At 38.1% G+C, this 25,036-nt stretch overlaps 1 long non-coding RNA gene across 2 annotated transcripts; it reads right to left on the bottom strand.

Moving 5' to 3' along the window:
• Nucleotides 1-1,217: 1,217 nt before the first annotated feature.
• On the bottom strand, nucleotides 1,218-23,853 carry LOC123647573. Of its 2 annotated transcripts, none has more exons than XR_006738286.1 (2): nucleotides 22,814-23,853; nucleotides 1,218-1,687 (listed from the first exon to the last, which is right to left on the bottom strand). It is a non-coding gene; the product is annotated as an uncharacterized LOC123647573 (long non-coding RNA). The 2 variants fall into 2 exon arrangements; XR_006738287.1 differs by having other exon boundaries at nucleotides 22,858-23,853.
• Between the last annotated feature and the right edge of the window lie 1,183 nt (nucleotides 23,854-25,036).

Genomic DNA, 25,036 nt, shown 5'->3' with positions numbered 1-25,036 from the left:
GAAAAGGGATCTTAATCTATTGCCTGGTTCTCTGTCTTCTAAGATAGGAATTTACTTCTGAATTATTCAGGCTGTTTTTACTTAGAATTTTTTTTTCCTGAAGCAGTATTCCATAATCTTATATACCTCCCAAGCATTGCTCATAAGCATTGTCCTTACCTACAGTAGACACCACATTGCAAGTTTGGATGCACCTTTTTTTTCCTCTGACCCCTCTCTCTTCATATTCTTTTACTGGGAACTGAATATTCTGAGTGTTTGATGGCTATGGGTATACAGAGGGTAGTAAAATCTAAGAAGTCAATGTCCCTAGCTACCACTAAAAGTAAATTATATTTCAGGAAATGGATGGCTGTTCAAATTGGTGGTTGGCAAAATCCCTGCCTCTATGTACTAAGGATGGGTAGTGGGTATGAATTGCAACCTCACTCAGCCTTCTTCCTCCTAGGCACTGCTTACATTTGATGGGGAAAGTAAGTACATGCCTCCAGTTGTTTCTCAGTCCAGACAGTTCCAATGGAAACAGCTTCCAGACTGAGAAACAGTTGTTTTCCTTCTTTTCAAGTACTGTTTTTGACTTAGTAAACTTTTCATCTTCCTTCATTTTAATGGGAGGTTGAGAGAGTATATTTCAGAGGTGGCTTATGTGATATTTAAAGTGATTATTTTTATTCTCAGAGCAAACAACATCTGCATCAATAATGACTTTGAACAACAAAATGTCACTGTAGGGCTTAAGTTACTATTAATATGTGAAACAGTTGCACTACTTTCCCCCCCAACTTAAAGATTGATAGTTATGCTAGATATTAATTGTTTTCAATACTCAAAGTGACTGAGTGACAACCAGGGTGGAAGTCCAGAAGTCAGACAGGACATTGCTTGGCTCTATAAAGAAATATGTCTTTGACAGGATATTTTACCCACAGATAAAGTCAAGAAGTCAGAATACATACACATACACACATACACACAATCTAACCTCCAATGATGATAAGTTTAAGATAAAGAAATCATTAAATCATTTTCAGTAGGATATATTATGATCCATAGTAGAATTTGGGTGGGGAAATTTAAAGGAATTAGAGATAACTAGCATTGAGTGACCCAGAAAATCATGGTGCCTTCAGGCACCTTGAGTACACATGTATGCACACACACATGTACACTAACACACACATAATCACACTCATAGTGAGAAAATAACAAGATTCATCTTCATTCTTCATAAAATTTGAAAATACAAATATATTTAATAGCTTGGTTTTTCCAACCCATGGAGCAGCAGGCAAGAAAAAAAAAAGAAGAAAAATAGTCTGGTTTGATAACTAACAATGGTAAAAAAAATCTTCAAAATCATAATGAAATAAAGAACTCTGATTTTTTCTGAGAGTTGATTGAGTTAGGTCTCTGTGAGCCTCTCAGATTAATCCTTTAAAATGGATACTCTTACCAATTTAATGGATATTGTATGAATTGTGATATATTTAAGTGAATGAAATAGAAGTCCATTTCTGTGGCTTAACCATATAATGGCATCTTTTTTTTTTTGTAACAAGAAGTGTGAAAGTAGGGAATCTGGGCCCCTTCATTTTTTTTTGCTCCATCTTCCTTATGGAGAAGCTTTTATCTTCATGCTTGTCAAATCATGGTGACAAGATAGTTTCTCCTTCAGCTGTACTGTAGGCTGGAGAAAGAGAAAGGGACAAAAGGGGTGTCTGTATTAGAAAAGCAAAAATATTCTCAGATGTCCCTAGTGGGTCATGCCTATATCTCATTGCCTACACTTGTGTTACATGGTCTCCCCTGATGGGAAGGGAGTCAGAGAAGGTGAATATTTGTCTATACTAATACTAATATCTTTTGGACAACATTTAAATTCTAAATTGTAGGACCTATACCCTAACATTTCTTTTTCTTTCTTTCTTTCTTTCTATTTTTTTTAGAGACAGGGTCTCATGGTCTCGCTTTGTCACCCAGGCTGCAGTGCTGTAGTGTGATTATAGCTCACTTCAGTCTTGAATTCCTGGCGTCAAGCGATCCTCCTGCCATGGCCTCCAAAAGTGCTGAGACAACAGGTGTGAGCCACCATACCCTGCCTTCAAATAACATTCTTTTTAATGCCCACATACTAATAGTAGAATACTGTCTTTAAGCTAACCTTGGAACGTTGATTCAAGAAACTCTATTGTGTTTTGTATATCTCTGTTAGCCTTAACAACTAAAATTCAGTATTTGACCCATATGGTAACTCACACCTATAATTCCAGTGGTTTGAGAGGCTGAGATGGGAGGATTGCTTGAGACCAGGAGTTAGAGGCTGCAGTGAGCTATGATTGCCCCACTACACTCCAGCCTGGGTGACAGAGTGAGACCCTGTCTTAAATAAATAAATAAATAAAACAAATCTCCTTTAAATTTTTTTTAATTCAGTATTTGATAGATTAATTTTTAAGGTTTAAAATTGTCACCTTTTAAGAAATATTTTTCTGCTTTTATAAAAATAATATGTTTCTTAATTGCATTCTATCTTCCTCTAAAATGTAAATCTTAGGTTCTCTATTTCTCAAAATCAGTCTTTCATGTTGATAATTAAGAGGGACAGATTTTTTAAATGACATTTAGGAGGCAGGAAAAGAGTAGAGAGAGTGAAGGATATCTGTTTTAATGTTCTGTCTAAGTGGTACTCAGATGAGAACATTGTACATTTTCTGAATGCAAATTTAATAGTAATTCATATCTAACGTAATTCAATATTACAGATTTACATCTAATTTCAAATTCTCTGTGAATTCAATTAGAATTAATTCTATCTCATCTTACACATTTTATTGAACACATTTTTCAAATATAATTCTGATCCTGTTGATTTGAAATAATTTGTGTTTCATAAACATTTACAGGCAAGGATGATAGGGTATCAGATATATATCATGTGACACAGGGGGTTTAAATAAAATAAGATTTTCTCCAATTATAAAGGAAAACATGTAGCATCTTGCATATAAAGATTTTACCTTTATTTGCTTGCAGCTAAAGCATTCATCAAGAAAGTATATGTAGAAATTCAACCAAGAGAATTAAGCAAATAAGAATTTTAAAAATACAAGAAAACTCTGCAAAAGACAACATGCTCCATATGATACATGCACATATATAAATGTATAGTTTTAGATATGTGATATATGGACATATAAACATACGATGGTACTATGAAGAAGCAGAACTGACAAAATGAAGTCACCAAGCAACTCTCTTTTCTCTCCTAATGCCCCTTGAAATCTGCTCTATAGGGTAATTCTTCTCTTCCCCTGAATAAAATCGTGGTGTGCCATAGCTATCTTAAATAATAGAAATCCTCCTGGTACTTTAGTTATTTAAACTGTTCCAGCTTTGAAACTGGTAGGTGTAGCCAGAGCAATAATAAAAACCCCAAGTTTCATTCAAAATTAAAGCTTCTGCACTTGCCTAATCAGCTATGCTACAGAAGGCAGGCCTGTGGTATGAAAGTAGGGCCTGTATAGATGGTCCTGTATTTTCCCAACTTACCTTTCTTTCTCTCCTCAGTTGCTAATTCACACTGTTTCTGACCACACCCAGATTCAAGATGGGGGAGGGAAGAGATATGAGGGCACAGGAAAGCTCCTGCATGCTAGTACTTCTGTGAGCTGGCATTGCTGCTGCCTGGATTTGGCAGGTGTCAAAGCTGACTCTTGGGCTTCTTTCCCTTACAGAGTGTTTCAGTTCCTTGCAGGGTTCTTCAGACCATGCATTCCTCTCCTATTCTTTTCTAGGGATCCCTTGCCTGCACTTTACTGACAGTAATTTGGGTCTCAGCAGTCTCTCTTTCTTTAGATTGTCTCTGTTGGGATTCAGCTGCCTTTATGAATCCTTTGGGAACAAGTCCATTTGAGATGACTCCAGGACAGCTTTCACCCACATATGTGTAGTCTGCACCTTCTGTATGTATCTTTGGGCTATTTTATATTATAATTTAAGTTACTTTTCAAAATAAACTATGTTGTCATAACTGCTATTCTTTAGATATATAGAGATGTGATTTAATTAATAAAATCAAAATTAAAAGTAGAATCATAGTTTTTTCATGAAAAACAAAATAGTTTGTCATGAAAACAAAACTTAAAAAAAAACTATTAACATCATACATACTGGACACAGTTGTTGATGTTAAAAACATTGGAGGTCACCAAAATAAGCCAATATCCTTCTTTTACAGTTGAATAAAGCAAAAAATCAACTTAATAGCAAAAGTTGTTACTGGCCAGAGGCATAGCAAAGCCTTATTATGTAATGCACTCAAAAGACCTTGGAGTCTGAAGTAAAACCTAAATGTCCTTGAGCCCTATCTCCACTATGTATTAGTTATAAGAAGTTGGCCAAATTTAAAAGATGTGTAATCTCAGTTTCTTCTATAAAATGGGGATAATAATAGCTATAGCAATTATATTGTTTTAATGATTAAATGAAATGCAATTCATATATGTTGCATAGTACTTCTAAATAATTTCTATTTTTATTTTCCTTATAAAACTCATCAAATTTTGATTTTTTATTTTTATTATTATTATTCTGTTTTTAGAGACAAGGTCTCACTGTGTTGCCCAGGCTAGAGTGCAGTGGCTATTCACAGGTGAGATCCCACTACTGATCAGCGTAGGAATTTTGAACTGCTAGGTTTCTGATCTGGGCTGGTTCAGCCTTCCTTAAGCAATCTGGTGGTCCCTTGCTCCAGGGAGGTCACTGTATTGATGCTCAACTTAGTGTGGATACCCAATAAGCATAGTGCACTACAGCCCAGAACTCATGGGCTCAAGTCTCAATCTCAGCCTCCCAAGTAGCTGAGACTACAAGTGTGTGCCACAATGCCCAGCAAATTATTAATTTTTTATTATGGCAAATTATGATGTTTTATTATTTTTTTATTTTTATTATAATAAAATTACTGTAATTTTATTATATATTATTTATATTACTTTTAAAATTATAGCTTCTTCAGATATTTATTTTCTTTTTATTCCTAAAGTTAAAATAACATTTATGAACATATACATATAATTCATAAATATTATACTTTTTCAGGTTATTAAATTATTATCATGCAATAGTTGGCAAGTATATATATGATGCAATATTAAATTGGGACTCTTTGTTTTGTTATGCTATAAAAACAAACTTTAAACTATTAAACAATGCTTTATTTTTTAGATTGCTTTATTATTTAGATTAAGCAAATAAACTAGTAAAAATAGGCCTCTACTTCTATTGAATTTACATTTAGGATTAGTAAACCAAGTAGAGAAGCAATTTTAATGTAATAGAGGCCAGACAGACCATTAGAGAAAAGTTCTCCATGTCCAGTGACATCCTGGGAGAAAACTCTAAGTATCTGGGTATATAATTACAAAGCTTTTTATGTTGCAAGTCTTGATTATTTAGATCTCCATAACTTCTCATCATATTCTTTGAACAAGTTATCCATGCTGGTAGCAAAGCAATAGTCCAGCTATTGCTAAGTGGAATTACCAGCATCATATTTGTAGCTGCTGTATTCATCCAAAGGGAGGACATTAGTATTGTTCCCACATAGACAGTGTCACTACTTCTTTCTTTTTTTATATCACCTTTTAAATATGCATTTATTTTAAGATTCTGAATGCTTACTTTGATTTTTCCATGTGGGTAGAAGTGTTGGCAAGATTTGGATGAGGTTTTTTCCCCGATCTTATTTTTCTACTGCAACACAGATCCAAAACAATACTGCAAGGGTCTACTATAAAATATCGAGATCACAGCTCTAGATAATATCTCCCTCCAATATCTAGGATTCTAAGATACATTATGTTTAACTATTAACGGAACCTATTTAGGATTGCTCTTTTCAAGACCAATATTATTACTATCTAGGCCCACTGTATGTAGAAAACAAGTATTTTCCTTCAAATATATGAAAACTAAAGGGAATTGTGATGTTAATTGGAAGTATTAGCATGAACTCATGGTTTTTAATATGTATGTGTATTTAATATATTACATATAAATACATTTGAAATCTCTCTCTATTTATTTCCTTGCTCTGTCTACTGAAAAGGCCTAGATGCAATGGCCCACCAAGAGCAATATACAAAACAAATATCCAAATCTTGATTTCTCAACATCATTCATCACTGAAAAAGAACCAGGGCTCCTTGAAGGAAAGGTAGATTGTAGAGGTGGGAAACAGAAATAACAAGATAAATCTGGAACATATTATATCAGAAAGCAAGGAAGGTCTTAAAGAATCAGAGAAACATGTCAAAAGGACAAGGGGACCAGCTAAGGGGGCCTCTGCTGGCCAAATCTGGGATAATTTGAGCATCAAAATAAAGAATGTTAGTAGTAGATACTAACCTACTAAATTAAACAAGAATCTAGGAGTCCAAACTGATATAAACTTTAAAAATAAATAAATAAAGGGACTAATATTAAAGGCTCATACATTTATTCACTAATTTAGTTCATTCAGTAAATTGTATCATAACATGTACCCCCAATGACTTCAAGGAGAACTTGTATGGTATAAGCTTCTCCCTGTCTATCTATAGACAAAGCCTAGAACAAATATCATTCATTTAGACACTTATCTCTTTAGACACTGAGCAAGTACCAATGTATTGGAAACACTGTGGGCAAAAACAAACAACAAACAATATTTTTGTGCCCCACGTATTAATATATATTTTCAATTCTGCATGGTTATTAATATTTTAATGTTGTATCTATCATCTGTTTTAGTACAATGCTATAATTTTTCCCAGATAAAAACTACTTTTGACTTGGCTTGCCAAAAGTCCATTATGGTATATTAATTAAATGGTCAGTAAACTGCATATGGCACCTTATCTACTGGTTTATTAGCTGAGAACTTATAAAGGAAGGTACCTGGGTAAATATGGAAGTTATTTGAAGGAAGTAGAATCTTTCATGACCTTCTATAAGGGCCTAATGTCTGTTAAATGAACAGGGTGCAATGCATTAGGTAGTTGGTACTCAGCATCTATTTTTCTTCCTTCTCATCTTAGTATTGCAGAACCTGGGAAACTAAAAACTGCATTTCCCATGCTTCCTTGCAGCTAGCAATCATAAGCTAATTAGGTTCCACCAACAAGATGCACTTGTTTGGAATGCAGATGCAAGGCTGAGGCCAACTTTTATTTTCTTTACTGGCAAGCACAGTGTGATTGCTTTTCTACAGCAGAATTTCAGTGTCCATGACGAGCTGTGGGGGTGTTGAGAGACAATTATGCTGGCTGGGTGGGCCTTTTGATTATGGCAGCAGGAGTAGCTCCCCTGACTTTCTTATCACTTGAGGAACTGTATTCATAACCAGTTACCATAAAGTATTTTTTTTTATTTCAGTGTATTACTGGGGTATAAACGCTTCTGACAAGCTTGCCCATCCCCCAGACAGCAAGCACCAACCACATCCATTAGGTGTGGATTTACCCATCCCCCCCACCTGCCTGACACCCTATGCATGTTACTTCCCATATGTACACATTAGTGTTGATCAATTAGTACAAATTTATTGGTGAGTACATGTAGTGTTTGTTTTGCCATTCTTGTGATACTTCATTGAGAAGAGGGGGCTCCAGCTGGATCCAAGATAATACAATAGGTAGTTCATCATTTTTTTCCTACCCTAAAGTATTATTAATATTTCTTAATATTTACCCCCAAATCAGGAGGATATCAGGGTTTTGTGGGGTTTGAAGCTTGTACAATTTAGCAGGCCTCTTTAAGAATTCAAAATTATGAACACAAAATTTAGGTCTAAAAATAAATATTCATTTAAAATAAGAACTGACATCACAACAAATTACTGAAATTACACAACAGATTGTGGAAATTACAACAAATTTTTAAAAAAGAATGCCACAAGTGACATAATCCAGAAAAACAGTATAATGCTATTTTATTAACAACCTGCCACATTCCATTAATACCTTTTACCTTACACTTTTTGGCTATGTATTCTTTGGTCAACATTATATAACAATACTTTTACAATATCATTTTCTATAGAAATAACAGAAATATAATCTGTCTTCTAACACCATTTAATAAAATATATTTTTTGTTGTTGATACCTTAGAAAATGTCTTTTTCAGCTTTGCAATTTGTTATTGAAAATATCATTTAAATGTTTAGGATTGTCTTTTAAATTGGGAAAATTTCTATCAAGTTTTCTTTTTATTTGAGACATTACATTAAAACATTATTTCAAGTTTTGTGGTACATGAAATAATCTTACATGCTCTTTGAAACAAGGTTAACAAACCAGTTTATAGATCATCTGAGGTCACTGTAAGGCTGGTGGCGGGCACCCCTCCCCTCCCTAATGGAGAAAGAAGCCCGTCCTACTCCTCCATACCCCCCCTAAAGCTGAAACAAAGAAATTCCTCACTCTTCCCGCCAAAACCTTCCCTCCAGAGAAACTCCCATCCCCCACCCCTAAAAAGGTATATAAGCCCACCCAGACTTCTGGGCGGGGCGGCTTCTCTGGTTCCACTCATGGGACCATGAGGCTTGCCCGGGCCCCTCTCTTGGGACCCGTTACCCCCACCCGGGAGCACCCCAATAAAGCCTCTTTACTTATCCCTTTCAATTCTGCTCGTCTTTCTTCCTCTGGCGCCACCCACTCCGTTCTTAAAACCTTACAGTCACCATGCTGACTGATGAACATGGGGTTGGAGGAATATTCCTGGGAGCCATCTTGCTACACCAGTACAACTAGCTATAACCTAATACTATACAAAAGTGACTCTGACCCATGTAAATGTGTGTCTGTAAGCTTATATCAAATGCTTTCAGACCTCTACTTATGTTTAGCCAGATCCTATGGTCAGAGTGGAAACAGCAGTCCCAACAGATCAGGGTTAAAACTGTTTGATTCCACAAATTTTTCAAAACCTATGACTGCATGAACGCATTGCTAAAGTCCTTCCCATGGCCATGGAAGGGGCCCGTGCAAGTGAGAGGTCCTGAAGCTTATGTTTTTTTAGGTTGTTTTTAACCTAGTGCTGCACATAGAAACTGGGACCAGGCTCTATTACCAGTAAATTTACCTCTGTTCATTTTTCCCAGGAGAATTTGTTCTCTAGAAAGCAATGGAAGGGTTCAGTTCACCCACTCAATCATTTAGCAAATATTTCTCAAGCTCCTCTGGATGTAGCCCTGTTCTAGGTAATGGGAATAGAGCAGAGAACAGAACAGGAAAAGTCTTGCTCCCAGAAAGCTTACATTCTAGGGAAAGAAGACAGATAAAAGGAAGAAAGGTACACGGGTGATTTTACATCATAGTAAGTGTTCTTAAGAAAACAGGGTCATGGGAGAGAGAATAGACTGGTGGAAGAGGTGAGGAAAGGGGCCATATTAGATAAGAATGTCTTTGTGAATTCTTCTGAGACCTAAAGGAGAAGAGCTCAGATGTGTGAGGATGTGAGGAAAGAATCTTCCAGGCCAAGGAAAGAGCATATATTAGGATCGCTTGAGGGTCAAAAACAGAGGTATAACTGGAATACAGTGAGCATAGGAAATTCAGTGTCTGTTCAGTTCTCATTATCTTGAAGTTCCAATTCTTTTTTCCTATAAAAAGCCCTTCAAAGGTATCTTTCACAGAAAATCTTTATTATTCATGTGTAGATAGGTGGATATGAGAGAAGGGTTAAAGAAATTGTGTAAACTTGAGTGACTCTGTGGTGAGATACAGAAGTAAAAAAGTGAAGAGAGAAAGAAGAAACTATCTTTAACTCTTTTCTTCTCTGTTCTCTTGATCTTCTTGGCTCAGTTCACTGTGAAGGTTAACTATAGCATTTCACTTATACAACTCCATAGAATTAGAAACCACCAGAGAGACATTTCTAAGTGAACTTCTTGAATGTTCTCACTTTATAGGTATTATCTCAGCAGGTTTGATATTGCAAAGAGACCAGTGGAAAAATCTCCTTGAAATCGAATCACTGTTCCTTCTTCCCAACTTTCTTCCCACATCTCCCATCATTTCTCCTAGTTCCTCATCCAGCTAATCTATTTCTGCCAGGCACTTAGGAGTTAGAGAAGTCCTCATTTACAAATTAATAACCCTCATTCTGGTAATTATAATGCAATAAATGTCTCAAACATAACTCTACCACTCTAACTTAAAGAGTAGAACAAACAGACCACATAAAGCATGCTATTATATTAAAGCATCATTTTCATGAAGTAGGAACTGGCTCTCAATGCCAATATATTTAAAAGTAGCCTGAAAATATATCACAAAGTATGCTAAATTAAAAATTTTAACTGAAAATTATTTGTCAAAAATTATTCAATCTTTTCATGAATATAGTCTGCATAAAATATGAATGATCATATTTAATTTAGTATTTTATTGTTTTAAATGAAATAATGATATTCTAGGGGATATTGATTTTTAACTAGAATAAATATGGAAACTTCTCTGAAAAATAAATGCTATCTTCAGTTAAATCGTAACAAAATATATCACATTCCTTTTTTTAACAATGATTTATTGAGTAACTACTATACTTCTAGTACCATGTACTATATAGTTGTAGTGCTTTATAGTACTACTACTATACTAGACCATATGTACCCAGAAATGAATTAATAATGTCTCTAACCTAAAGAAACTCACTAGTGATAAAAGCAGATGCATGAATTAGTAACTGCAAAGCAGTGTGTCAAATGCACAAGACAATGGCAGCAAAAGATTGAGCCATTCTACCGGGCCGTGGGCAGCAGACAGTGAGAGGAGGCTTCCTAAAAGAGGGAATGCTTGAGGTGGAGTTTAAGAGATGAGTTACAGTTTATCAGGAAAGAGGAATGAATGAGAATAGTAAACAAAGAAAACAGTATATACAAAGTCACAGAGGCATGCATTAGCATGCTCAATGGTAGGAAGGAGAGGAAGAATTAAATTTTAAGTAGGGACCAAATTGTGGAAAGCTTTATAAACTAACCTAAGAAGATAGTATAATTGAATGCATAAATTAATGAAAGTGAAAATTACCTACTCTCTGACAAGCCAACTTCCTGCCTCAGGGCCTAGATACTTCCTTTTTCTTGAGCCTTAAAAAGTATTTCCTCCAGATTTTTGTACAACTGGATACTGTTCATCACTCAAGTCTTGGCTTAAAAATGGCTTGCTAAGAGAGGCTTTTCCGTACCATTCACTTAAAGTAGTGCCACTCTAACTCATCCACTTCTTAACTTTCCATTTCCTTTGTTAGTAAAGCTTCCAATATAGACAGAATAGAAACATACAATAAATACCAGTTTTACAACTTTTGGTATCATACTCTCATCCCCTTGATTCTTGCAAATTAGACTGAGAAAATCGTGGAAATTGCTAAGCAACGTTTGGTGTAGTACAGACTGTAGGGATCTGTTAGCTGGCAACCTTCCCTATATCCTGTAATGAACATTTTTTTTTTCTTTATTTCAGCTCTTCATGGGGGTACAAAAGCTCAGGTTGTATACATTGTCCGTGTCCCGCCCATCCCCCTGAGTCAGAGCCTCAGGCGTGTCCATTCTCCAGACAGTGCGCCTGGCATTCACCATGTAGTCATACACCTCCATCCCCTCCCACCCCCCACTTCCCCATGTAATGAACATATTTTTTTCACTAGTAGCCATATGAGTACGGCTAAAACAAAAGAGACCCTTTCAGAGATATTTGCCTTTTATCTCAAAGGGAGAAAGCTCTAATACAACATTATCAGACAATATGACAAAACATAGTAAAACATTTGGGAGAGAATGGAAAAGATGCTTCTAGCCCTTTAAATCATATCTCATATGCAAATCTTTCTACCCCTGAGGAGAGACCTACATTTACCTCCAGAGAAAAGGACTGGGAAATAAATCTCCATTAGTACTGGGAAAATTTAAACTTCTTTTATTTAGCTTTTCCTGCTAAAGTAGGAGCTTCAGGAAATATTTATATATAAACTGATATCCTTTAAAATATTTGGAGCAGGCTTAAAAATGTAATATATTTGTTGTTCTTGTGGTCAGTAAAATATTTCAATGAGTTATTGAACTCTTGCAATCACATAAACAGACTAAATATGTATTACCTTTTACCTCTTCAATTTTGATGTAAAAAACCCCAAACAGCTATTGTTACCAAATAAATATTTCCTTAGTTCTAGTTCTCTTATCAAAATATTGTTGACAATAGAAATAACATTTATTATATTAATACTAAAAATATGTCTGTGAAATTTTAAGATTTTATTAAAAGACTTTAATATAAGCACAAAATTTAACTAAAACTCTAAACTAGATGAGATTCATTTATTTTATATACCATATATAACTGGTAATTAATAATCAATATTAACTGTAGATAAAAAACATTCATAATTGTACCTAAAGGGCATGGGTTAAATTTTATCACACATTTATGTAAAATTTGGAATTGTATCTCATTTATTTATTCATAGCATATTTTGACTTACCAAATTTGTATATTAAATAAAATTGCATTATAAATTTATGATATTCAAATTGTGGTAATATTTAGATCATTAAATATGAAATGTCTGATTTCAAATCAAAAGCATAGTTTATTATATCTCAACCAAGAAGCAGTACAATTAATCAAAGTATGCACCTAAACTATCCACACAGTTTTGCCATCTTAACAGTGGCTTGTTTATGCCAGCAGTGAAGAAGCCCAGAGAGCGAGTGGCAATGAAATCTTGAAAGGTATTTTCCACAGCTTGTTGGGAACTGAATATTTTGCCTTGCAAGAAGTGGTCCAAAGCCTGGAAGTGGTAGTCAGTTGGTGCAAGGTCTGACGAATACGGTGGATGACAGAGTTTGTAAGTCCAACTGATGTAGTTTGAGCAGTATTATTTGTGTGATATGTGGTCGAGTTTTGTCTTGTAAGAGGATTGGCCTGTCTCTATTGACCAATCTCGGCTGCTTAATCACAAGCATCCTCCTCTTTTCATCCAATTGGTTGCAGTAGACATCCAATGTAATAAATTGACCAGGTTTCATGAAGCTGTAGTGGATAATACCAGCACTGGACTACCAGACACCATTAGCTTTTTTTGATGAATTTTCGGTTTTGGACTGTGTTTTGGCACTTAATTTTTATCCAGCCATTGTGCCGAACACTTGCAGTTGTCAAAAAGAATTAATTTTTCATCACACGTGGCAATAGGATGTAGAAATGCTTCACCTTTGTCATAACAGCAAAGAAAGGCAAGTTTCAAGACGATTTCTCTTCTGATGCTCATTTAATTCATGTAGCACCTATCTATTCAGCTTCTGTACCTTGCCCATTTGTTTCAAATGGTCCAATATTGTTGGAATAGTAATGTCAAACCTTGCTGCTAATAGGTTGAGATGGACTCCCTTCCACTACAGCTTTCAGCTCTCATTATCCACCTTGGTCTCAGGTCACCCACGTAGCTCATTTTCAAGATTAAAATCTTCAGAATGGAACTTCTTAAATCACTGATGTACTGTGTATTCATTAGCCACATCCTTCTCAAACATTTCCTTGATATTTTGAGCTGTCTGCGCTGCACTGGTTCCACGATGAAACTCATATTCAAAAATAACATGCATTTTTGACTTATCCCTGGTTTCACAAAAATTGCTCCAAAAATTTTTGAAAGATAATCACAAGCCAAAATGTGTGTTTGCAAGACTGAGGATGTGCCTTCACAGTGAAAATAAAACAAGAAGTGTCAAACTGAAATGTCAGAGATATCAACTATCAAACTTAATACTTAAGGAAATTGGACATTTCATACTTAATAACTGAATAGTCTTCAAATATGTGACTGCTTGAGGGTTAGTGAATTATTCAAGAAAAATCTCAGAAGATGTTTTGAGAAAGGATCAGGTGTGAGGCAATCTGAGGCACAAATCCCATATGAGGCACCACTGGGAGAAGCTGACTGGATGAGCACATGAAATATTAGGAGTGCTCATGAAGGGAAGTAATAGTCCTATCATGTGCAGTGCAGGGCAGGCAGTATATGGAGAATGTGTTAAAAGAGCATTTGCAAACTAGGTAGTATCTGAAGATATTAAATAGAGAGACGGGGGCCTAGTCTTTGAGTACTAATTGCTGACATACGTATCACAGTGATGGCATTGACATTAATACTTAACGATTAAGCTAACATGGATTCACAATGAACAAGTCAGGCTTTATGAATAAAAACATAAATTGTTTTATTTCACTTGTTCTTTATGAACCTATGCTAGCATGTTACCAAATCTTTCTCTTGATGTCCTAATTTTTTTTGGTCAATAGTTTGTGAAGTTCATGTTTTTTCCTCTTTGGAAAATTGTGATAGCTTTGTTTTTCACCCATCTTCTACTGACTCCCCTGATGTCCACTTTTCTTCAAAGATTACAGACAATGGTTTTTTTAAACCCCCTGATTCTTTTATTTCCTTAGGACATAATTGAGAAAAGTTGGAAGACTACAATCCTCTAAAGGAATTAAATGATTTCCAATTATCCCATGACCTGTTTTAAACTACAGTTTTATCTTAAAGAATATTACCTTTTTTTCACTTTTAAAATCATTCTCTTCAATAGACAAAGTGGGAGACAATTGTCTCAGGATTTTACCACCTTTCCAGATGGCAATCTTTTTGCTTTTCTTGACCTTTTAAAATACCTTTTCAAATTTGGAGTTTACTTTGCTAGTATCAGTTGATTCTGAGCTTAATATAATAAATACATTTAACTCTTTCGTATTCATTGATAGTTATGTGTCTCAGTTTTTCCTACTGCTGTAGTTTTCTTCATTCATTCAGCCTCTGTGAGGAATACAAACATAAACCATGCGGTCAAAGAAGTTATAGCCTGGAAGTGAGGCTGAGATACATCTAGAATGTTATAATACAAGTCGGGAAAAAATGTGATGAAAAGCTTCAGGTAGCACATCATAAGAGTTCAGTAGATAAGACTACCTTTAGCTGATTATATATAAATAAAAAAACTGGCTGGTCATGGTGGCTCACACATATAATCCTAGCACTTTGGGAGGCTGAGGCGAGAGGACTGCTTGAGGCCAGGAGTTCAAGACCAGCCTGAGCAAGAGCAAACTCTAGTCTCTATTATAAAAAAATAAAAAAATTAGAAAAATTAGCTTAGCATGGTGGTACATACTACTCAGGAGGCTGAGGCAGGAGGATTGCTTGAGCCCAGGAGTTTGCATTTGTGGTAAGCTATTATGACACCACTGAACTCTATCCCAGGTGACAGAGCGAAGCCTGTCTCAAAAACAAAACAACAACAAAAAACAAAACAAAACAAAAAACCTTTCTGTAAGAGCTTTATTTAAGCTAGGCTTCTAAACAGTCCTCTATCCAAGCAAATGGTTGGGCCTCAAGAGAACTATAAATTACATGAAATTATATGTAATATTTGGAAAATATATATATACACACACTTGTGTGTAAAATACATTTAATATATATGTGTGTATATATGTAATACTGTAAATATATGTGTGTAATACAATATAAATATTGTGGTAGGAAGAAAAGGGCAGAGTCCCTTAGTATTCATCATATTCTGAAATACATCTATGACACCCAAAATTGTTAAAAGCAAACCATATGACACAGAGAAGAGTTTGGAGAGTTTTGCAAAATCATTAAGATCAGTATGATTAGAATTACATTTTTATTGCCACCAAATGTTCATTATCATTTTTGCTACTCAATAATCTGGCTAAGCAAACATGATGAACTTTTCTTTGAATTTCTTGAAATATGCTTTCCCAAAGTCTAGAGAATACATCTTACTGTTCCTTACTATTTTGAAATATGGTATGTTCACTTTCTTCCTACAACCTCCTTTTCATCTACAAGTTTTTCCACTATTTATAAAAATTAAGCTGAGGATAGTATAATTCCTTTGTTCTTTTACTTGTTTGGAATTGAAACTATTGTCATTTTAAATCAATAATAAAGTGATAAAAATAGGCAGGATTAGAATATGGGCAGTAGATATATTAAACTATATATAAAGTATCTAAAATTTGCTTTTAAATTTGGGAAACTGAAGGAATACACTGAGGAGATCTATAGAGAAAAAAAGATAAATTAAGATATGCATTTGGAAAGCAGAGGAAGTAATATGAAAAAACAGAAGCATTTAGAAACAGAAAATAGATAAGTAAATAGTGTTTCATAGAGTTTTCTACAAGGATAAGTGCATAAAATATGGCAAGATGGTTTTAAAAGATTTAGAATTCACAAAGTAGTAAGTGATATAAATTGAACTACTCACTTAATTTTTTTTTAAAAAGGGAGGATAGATACAGCTACTTGATGGCATGAAATCAAAGTACGTGAACTTTTGAAATGTTTTTTAAAAATCTAGTAAAGAATGCCTAAAAGTACAAAAGGGATGAGAATGTCTTTTTGAGTTTAGAAGAATGTGAGTTGATGATGAAAGGCTGACATCTAATAAGGCTCTAATAAGTAGAATGCAAAACAATGAAAAATAAATAAATTCAGATAATGATATTCAAACAGTGTGACTATATAAGATTTCATTAAAGGAGTACATTTACAGATCCAAAACAATATTATCCTGTTGCATTTTATGCATATGTTGAATACAATAACAAAAGCATCAAGTGCTCTTATTAAAGTACCCATTATCATTTATATACAATATTGCAATAACTAACGTCACAGAACAAAATTTTATGTTTTCTTTCTTGAATTGGTCAAATTTCTCTACACTTTATGAACTGCATAGTTAAGATGGAGCAATAATTTAAACTATTTGCTACTGTAGTTCTCTTTCTCCATTTTGTATATTCAGCATGGCCCATGAATTTCATGCAAAAAGGTGTTTCACAAGAACCAAAGTCATATCATTCAGAACTTTCTAACAACCAAAATGATCTAATACTCTCATAGATCTAAGTAGTCAAATTTTGCCTCTTCCTCCTATTCCTCCCCATGTTTCCAGATCTTTTGCAGAGAGATTAATTGACAGTACTGTTTAAGAGTAAATTCCTAAGTTGTAGAAAATTTGGACCATATATTCCCTTCCAATACTGACCAATACTAAAAAGTACTAAGATGGTTCTAAGAAATGCAGAAGCACAATGAATAAACATTAATTCTCAGTTGAAGTGAAACAGTTCTGACCCTTCCATGCAATTTTAATTTATATAAAACTAAAAGATATAATCACCAAAATATTTGAGGTTTTGAGGTAAAGAGCATTAGCACTATAAATGCAATTTGATATAATACCAGATCACATATGCAATTCTTGGCATGTGTTTTGAGGAGTATAAGTGCTTAAACCTTCCTCTCACTAACTGCAAATTGCCTGAGTTTCTCAGCATTAGATCTTCACATTGGAAGACAGTTTTCTTCACTGTTTTTTCTTGTCTTATTTACCCAGTAGAGGATGTTGTAAACCACAGTTCAATGTTTTTCTCTTTTTGCATTTTCCACTCTGCTGCTTACAGCCAATGAGTAAAGGTTTCAAAGTGTACCCATGTATATCTTTGCAGCCCAAACTCTCTCCAGAACTTGGGCTGTATTTCCAGTTACTGGACTTAAGCTGGGCACACCCACGGAGTCATGGGGCTGAGCCAGGAATGCTGGCAACCACCAGATAAACATGACAAATCCTCCTGTAACATCATTTAGGCACAGTTTGGGGAGAAAGCCATATTTTATAGTAGTACAAATATGAATGAACCTATTACAGAGCAGAATATAAAATCCATATGAATGTTTGGATGAAAACTGGAGACTTGAAATAGAATTGCTTTTGGTGGTGTTAGGTGAGTATATCATTGTTAGAGGTATTTTAATGGAAAAGTCTGAGAGACACCATACTGTGCTAAATATACCTTATAAATATGGATTCGTATTTTTGTGTGAATATTGTAACAGATGTGAAGGAAATTTAATAGGAATGACCATAGACAAACTATGAAGCGGATCAAGTTTGTCTCTCACCACTATCATCACCACTGCCACCATCTGTCAGACTCTGCCCAGATCCAGTGCTGTCCCCAGCTCTTAAAAGAATCTGGTTTCTTTTCTTAACCTCAGCTTCATGGAGAAGCATATTTTGTCCTTTTTTTTTTTACCAATATGTGCTCTTCTGCATTCCATTATCCTAAGATATTACTATGCGTGTAAAGAGATAAGCATTTAATGCTATAGATAATAATTCATATTAAGGTGGTGGTTATATAATAAAATTTTAGATACCATCACCTTGGACATACCTCCCACTAGGCAAAATTGGGTAGGACATCTGGGTCAGCTGCCCTAGGCCCCAAACATGGTGGGAGATTGGCTCAAGGCCAGCCCTGTACATCACTGCTCTAACCTGAGTATCATTAAATTTCAATTCTGAAATTCCTGTCTTTAATTATATTTCAAGGGACCTAGAATAGATGGTATTAATACAAAGAGGCCTCCTTTCATTTAGGTTTACCTTGGAGAACCCACCTTAGCTTGGTGGCCCTGGGTTCCAATCACAGCGGTATGTGCAGAAATATGATTAGAGAGTCAGTCATAGGAGGATCAAAGCAAGATAAGGAGGTTGGATTCTGCTGTGTATTTAATAGGCAGCACTGGTGGATTTTCAACACAGAAGGGGAGGTTTCAGAAAGATCTCTCAGGCAACATAACAGAGCTAGAGGTTTTTGAGGTAAAAGGCAAAAGGAAGGAAAAACCACAATAACAGTGGGTATTGACAACCTGAACTGAGAAACAGGATAGGAGACTCTACGTCCTATAATTCTGTTGTAGCCAGAATAATGGTCTCTGTAAGAGAGGTCCACATCCTAACCCCTGGGACCTCTGAGTATGTTATGTGACATGGCAATGGGAAATTAAGGTTGCATGTTAATCAGCTGACTTTAAAATAGAGAGATTATGCTGGGTGGGCCTGATGTAATCACAAGAGTCCTGCAAAGTAGAAGAGAGAGTCAGAAGGAGAATTAGTGTCAGAGTGATAGGAAGTAAGGAGGACTTGACCAGCTCTAACTGGCTTTAAAGATGGAGGAAGGGGGCCATGAACCGAAGAATCAGGGCAGTCTCTAGGAGCAGGAAATGCAAGGAACAGGATTCTCCCCTGGAGCTTCCAGAAGGAATGCAGACCCTCTAATACCTTAATTTTAGCTCAGTGAGATCCATTTTGGACTTCTGACCTGCAAAATTGTAGATAATAAATGTGTTGTTTTAAGCCACCAAGTTTGTAGTAATTTGTTATAGAAACCACAGGAAACTAATACAAATACCCAATTCGGCCTTGGCATGAAGAGAGCTCTTGACTGAAAACTACACTGAACATTTACTACTCTCTGCTAAGACGTGGGACATGTCTGCACACCTCTGATGAAGGTTTTTCTATATGAGGTACACTACACTTTGGCCATATTGTCCACGGTTCCTTATCTTTCTTCCTCAAACACGTACAAATTTCTTAACATATGGATAGACTTTTTGTGTGTGTTGATCAATCAAGTGCTGAGTTTTCCATACACTTCTGTTCAGTTAATTTAAAAATAATCAGTATTAGGGACTTTAAATGTAACAGCATTAGGAGTAAGAGCTTTAAAGTCACACAGAAATGGATCAAATAACAACTTCATCTCCTCATTGGTAGTGTGACTTTGGGCAATTTAAGATATCTGAGCCTGTTTCCTCATCTGTAAAAAGAAATAGCGATGTCTTAAGTCACGATCCCCAGAATCACACTCTGAGATGAAGATTATCTGCAAATGATTTACTAAAGAAATGCTTCCATAAGGTACCATAGTAAACAAGATAGGAAAGAAGGTGATTTTAGGCAAAATCCTAACATCAGCATAATCCTTCAGGGGAGCCTTGGGATATAAATTATATCTCAGATTTTCTTGCTTCTAGAGAAAAGAGGGCTGGGCTTTTGTAAAGGCAGTCCTTGGCAAAAGGCATCCTGAGAGAGAAGTAAGCTCCCAGGTGGTTCTTTCTGGCTCTCTGTGCCTGTAGACAAAGTGAGTCCAGGAGCCTTTGGGCAGTCTTCCAAAGATAGTCTCTGGGGCAGGCTGTGAGAAGCAAAAGAACACAGAAGCGAGGGAAGGGCACTCAAATGCAAAGGGATCCTAGGAGATCTGGATGGAATTTGACTGCATCCACCACAAGCATCTACCTCACAGAACTCTTCTGGAAACTGAATGCACTCATACCTTTCTTTCTTTGGTTTTTAGGATTCTGCAACAATTTTTCTTTTGAAATAGCATGCAATATTTAGTGTCATGTTCTGCACACCGAGTGCTCAGTGATGAAATAATCTTTCTTGATATAGCATCAAATCCAAAAGGGTAAAGACAATGGAAAAATGAAGTAAATTTGAAGGGTACCATAATAGAAGGAAATCAAATTAATCTGAACCTAGCATTTCAAAATGGTCATAACTTCAGTCATATTTTTCATAGAGCTGGAAACCTTAACAAAACTGAGATTTATCACGACCATTTGGTTTCATCTTTGAAAAGTTAGTCAAAGCCAACCAACCAACCAACAAATAATACATTTTTTATGACAGTAAGTCTGACAAGAAATTCTGTTTTATACCCCCCAGAAAAAAAATCAAACAAATCTCTATAATATATGTAATTCTTTTTTTCTTAAAGAGAATATACTTATCTTCTTCTTTGCTGTCCTCAATTCCCATGATGATAATTAATACCTTTAATTTTGATAGCATTTTATGGTAAATACATTCACATTTTATATGATGCTCAAACAACTTTGTCATATATATTTTCACCCCCTTTTTACAGATGAAGAAACAACCTCTGAGCAGTTAAGTGACTTAGTCAAGGTTGCACAAGTAAAGTCAGGATCCCAATTTCTGACTCCCAAGATAGTGCTCTCCCCAGGGTTCCCTTTACTACAGTCAAGGTCCATTCAGGAGACCAAAGCCACACCATAATTTGAAGAGAAACAATTTAATTAAAAAAAATATTAACTAGGTAGTAAAAAGGGATTGACTATTAAGAAAGGAAAAGATACCACTAAAGAATACAGAAATAGCTGCTACTATTCAGGCTGTGGAAGAATTTAGAAGAACTTTCCCACTCACCCTCCACCCTACGAAGGCAGTCAGACCTCACTGGAGATAATATGGCTGTGGCCCACTTGATGGTTAAGAAATCTGTTGAGGTGTCACACACTGGGCTTGTGAAGAAACCACCAGCTACACTGCCAGTAAAACTTAGCTAGGAAGCCGCCCACTGACATACTAGTGAGACTCATTAAGAAGCCACATACTGGGGAACTGGCCAACTTTACTAGAGAATGTGTTGTATTGGTCTTTTGCACACCAACGGCCATAAAGCCACTCACTGACCACCATACCATAGCAGCAAGCAGAAAAGCACTGAAACCAACAAGAGGAGCCTCTTCTTTTTGCAGTGTTCCTCTAACCTTCTACTGACAAAGCCTGACATTAAGCTAACAGACCATAAAGAAATGTTTACAGATTCTAGCTCTGATATCACAATTTAGGGCAAAGAAGAGTGGATATGGAGCTGAGGAGCCCTAAATTAATTGGCACATACCTCCATGACTCTCCTGGGTTCTAGAGGGTAAACACGCTCTTATGCCAAACCCCTGTTCCATTTGTTTTGTTTTCCTAATGGCCTCTGAAAGAAAGAGCAGACCCAACCTTTGGGCACAGTCTGTACTGTGAGCTGGTATGATACACCATAGATGTATAAGGAGAGAGTTCAATGTAGTGACTTGAGACAAGGTCTGAAGCCAAATCACTTGGGTCTGAATGTTAGCTTCACCATTGACTAGATTGCAAAAGTTCTTTCTTGTATAACTCTGTCTCTTTGTTAGTAAATAAAGGAAATAGATAGATAACAGTGCCTACTTTATTAAGATGTCAGGAGAAATACATATATGTAAGGCCTATAGTACAACGTCTAACATGTAGTTAGAACTGGATAAATATTAGTATTCCCCATGTATGGTAGCTTGTAATTGATGTTAAAAAATACATATTCAGTTCTCACTATCAATTTCTATTTAGGATCATTCCTCCTTATGCTAAAACCCAACTTCTTTGGGTGAGACTGGGCTTTGCTACAAAGTCTTGCCTACTCTTAGGCAAAGCGTGCAGCTCTGGCTTCCGATCCTGGCACTGCCCCTGGCTCACTGAATAATCCTCACTAGTTGCAGCCAACTCATTGGGGATCTGTTTTCTCAAGTAAAAGAAGACACACGGTTAAACAAATCATCTATCTTTAAGATCTCTTCCAGTTCTGACTAAATTTGATCACCCCCATCTCTCCCAAATAGTGAGTTATACTTAAGAGGGAAAAAGGAAGGAAATTACCATTTTGAACGCCTACCCACCTGTGCCAGGCAAGCACTTTGCATGCTTTACCTGGTTTCATCCTTACCACATTCCTATCAGATTAGTATTTTTAACCATATTTAACAAGTGAGAAAACTGAGGCTCTGAGAGGTCAAGCTGCTTACTCAAGGTCACCCTCTTTCTTGGTAAGTTGCAGAGCCTGGATTCAAACCTGGTCTTTCTGTTTGGGTCGACTAAACATTTTCAGCTGCACTTCTTTCCTCCCACACTACCTTCATCTCAGACATTAAGAATCCTAACTGCTCAATGCTTTTCATGTTCTGCTTTAAAGAGATGAGTGGGTGTACAACTTTTTTTTTTGTCTGAAACGTATCATTTGAAAGTTAAGCAAATGAAATTCATTTACCAGTTACAGGAATTAAAAAAAAAAAATCACTCCTAGTGTCTCACAGGAAATTAGCGTTCCAGTGAAAATCAGCAGCCCTCTCGTCCTCGTGCTTCTGTTCTTAACTCTCCTCCAGGATGCAAACTTGGTGAAGGGAAAGGAACCCTGTTTGGGGACCAGCGAGCTGAATTCCAGCCCAGTTGTGCCGCTCTTTTCACCCTCGGAGCCTTCTTCCCTTTCTCGGTCGCAGGGGGCTGTTGGGCTAGGTCTTCCTCACGTGTCTTGCCCAGGTGCAAACCTGACTCTGGAGGTTTTCCCGGTGAGGGTGTGCCTCCGCCTTCCCTCCGCCGCGGGGTCCTGGGTTAAACTGACCATTTCTCCGAGGAGGCCGCTCACTGCAACCTCCCCCTCCAACACCCCCACTCCCGTAGCCCCTTTCTTTCCGCTTCTATTGAGGAACAGTGAAGACCGTTACCGTGTGCCCTAGAACCGCCGTTCACCAGGCAGCCCCGGCCTCCGCTAAGTTCCTGTCCCGCCGAGCGTGCGGGCGGGGCCGGCACCGCTGCTTCACCTTCTCCCCGGAGTTAGGGTAACCGGCCTCCAGTTCCCCAACTTTCCCCTTCTCGGAGGGGAATTCTGAGAACTTTGCGAGGAACAAGTGATTACACAAGTGAAGAGATGAAACCTCTCTACACGTGAACTCTTGCCCTCAGCACGGCTTCCCAGCTCCCGGGCCTTCTCCTGCAATCCCACGCCGGCCCCCCAACCCCGGCCCGTTCTCACGGCAGAGTCCGGCGCCAAGAGGCTCCCAGCGCTCGAAATGTGGCACCAGACACCAGGCGCGCCAGCTGTCCCGGTCCCGCTATTTCTGCTCCATCCGAGCCCAGGTCTGAGGAAGTCGCGGCGTCCTCCTCGCACGGCAGCCTAGCGCACGGCTCGGCCGTGCCGAAGAAAGGTCCGCACTGGGCTCAAAGGCCCTTCCTGCCCGCCTCCCCGTGCCGGGCCTCGGCTCCCTCCTTCCCGGCTCCCGCCTCCTCCCTTAGGCTGCCAGGCGGACCCAGCCTGCCTCTCTCTCTGCCTTCACTACCGGGTCAAGCTGTGGAGGGAGGGAGGGAGACCGCGGCGAAACCCTCCCTGGCTCCCCAACCGGCGCGCGCGCCCCTCCTCCCTCTATATCCTGCTCCCTCCTCCCCTGCCTCCTCCCCTCCTGCCAGTACAGTACAACTAGTACACACACACACACACACACACACACACGCACACGGACCCCGCCGCTGCCACTGCAGCTGCCATGGATATCAGCTAACAACACACACTCAGGCGCGCGCGCGCGCTCCCACTCGCACCACGCAGGAGTGGCCCCCGGCATCCCTACCCTCCTCCCCACCCCCACTCCACCCGCTCACCAGCTCGGCTACTGCTCGCTCCGGCTGCCGCCGCCGCCGCCGACGCCACCGCCACAGCTTCCTCTGCTGCGGGGCCACAGCCTTGAGTGTCATTCAAGGGACAGCACAACCTCACCCAAGCTCTCCTACCTCTGCCCAGCCGTCCCTCTCATCCTCCCCCTTCCTCGTCCACACTCCATCCAAAGAAGAGAGAAAGCACCGAATAGGGAGGAGGAAGGCAAAGTCTGTTCTTTTCATCCCTTGGCCCCCTTGCTGCTCCATCCTCATTTTCTCACCACCAACCTCCCTACCCCAAAGGAACCCCAGGAACTGAGGCGACCCACCCCACTGCCATGTCCAAAAGCTTGAAAAAGAAAAGCCACTGGACTAGCAAAGTCCATGAGAGTGTCATTGGCAGGAACCCGGAGGGCCAGCTGGGCTTTGAACTGAAGGGGGGCGCCGAAAATGGACAGTTCCCCTACCTGGGGGAGGTGAAGCCCGGCAAGGTGGTCTATGAGAGCGGCAGCAAGTTGGTGTCGGAGGAGCTGCTGCTGGAGGTGAACGAGACCCCTGTGGCGGGGCTCACCATCAGGGACGTGCTGGCCGTGATCAAACACTGCAAGGACCCCCTCCGGCTCAAGTGTGTCAAGCAAGGTGAGCGCAGCGGCTGGCTCAGTGCTTTGCCAGGCAGCGGGACCGCTCGGGGCGCAGGGCAGTGGAAGGGTGGGCGCGCGTGAGGAAAGGGGTGTGTTGCGCGACTGTGGGGTGGGGTCCAGAGAGGACCGGCAGTGCAAGCGAGCTTTGCCAAAGATCCGACTGAGGGGCTAACGGGAGGGGAGGGGCAGGTTGCCTTGTGGCG

This window comes from Lemur catta, chromosome 11, assembly GCF_020740605.2.
Source record: "Lemur catta isolate mLemCat1 chromosome 11, mLemCat1.pri, whole genome shotgun sequence".
Lineage (NCBI taxonomy): Eukaryota > Metazoa > Chordata > Mammalia > Primates > Lemuridae > Lemur > Lemur catta.
This window is presented reverse-complemented; position numbering and strand designations above follow the sequence as displayed.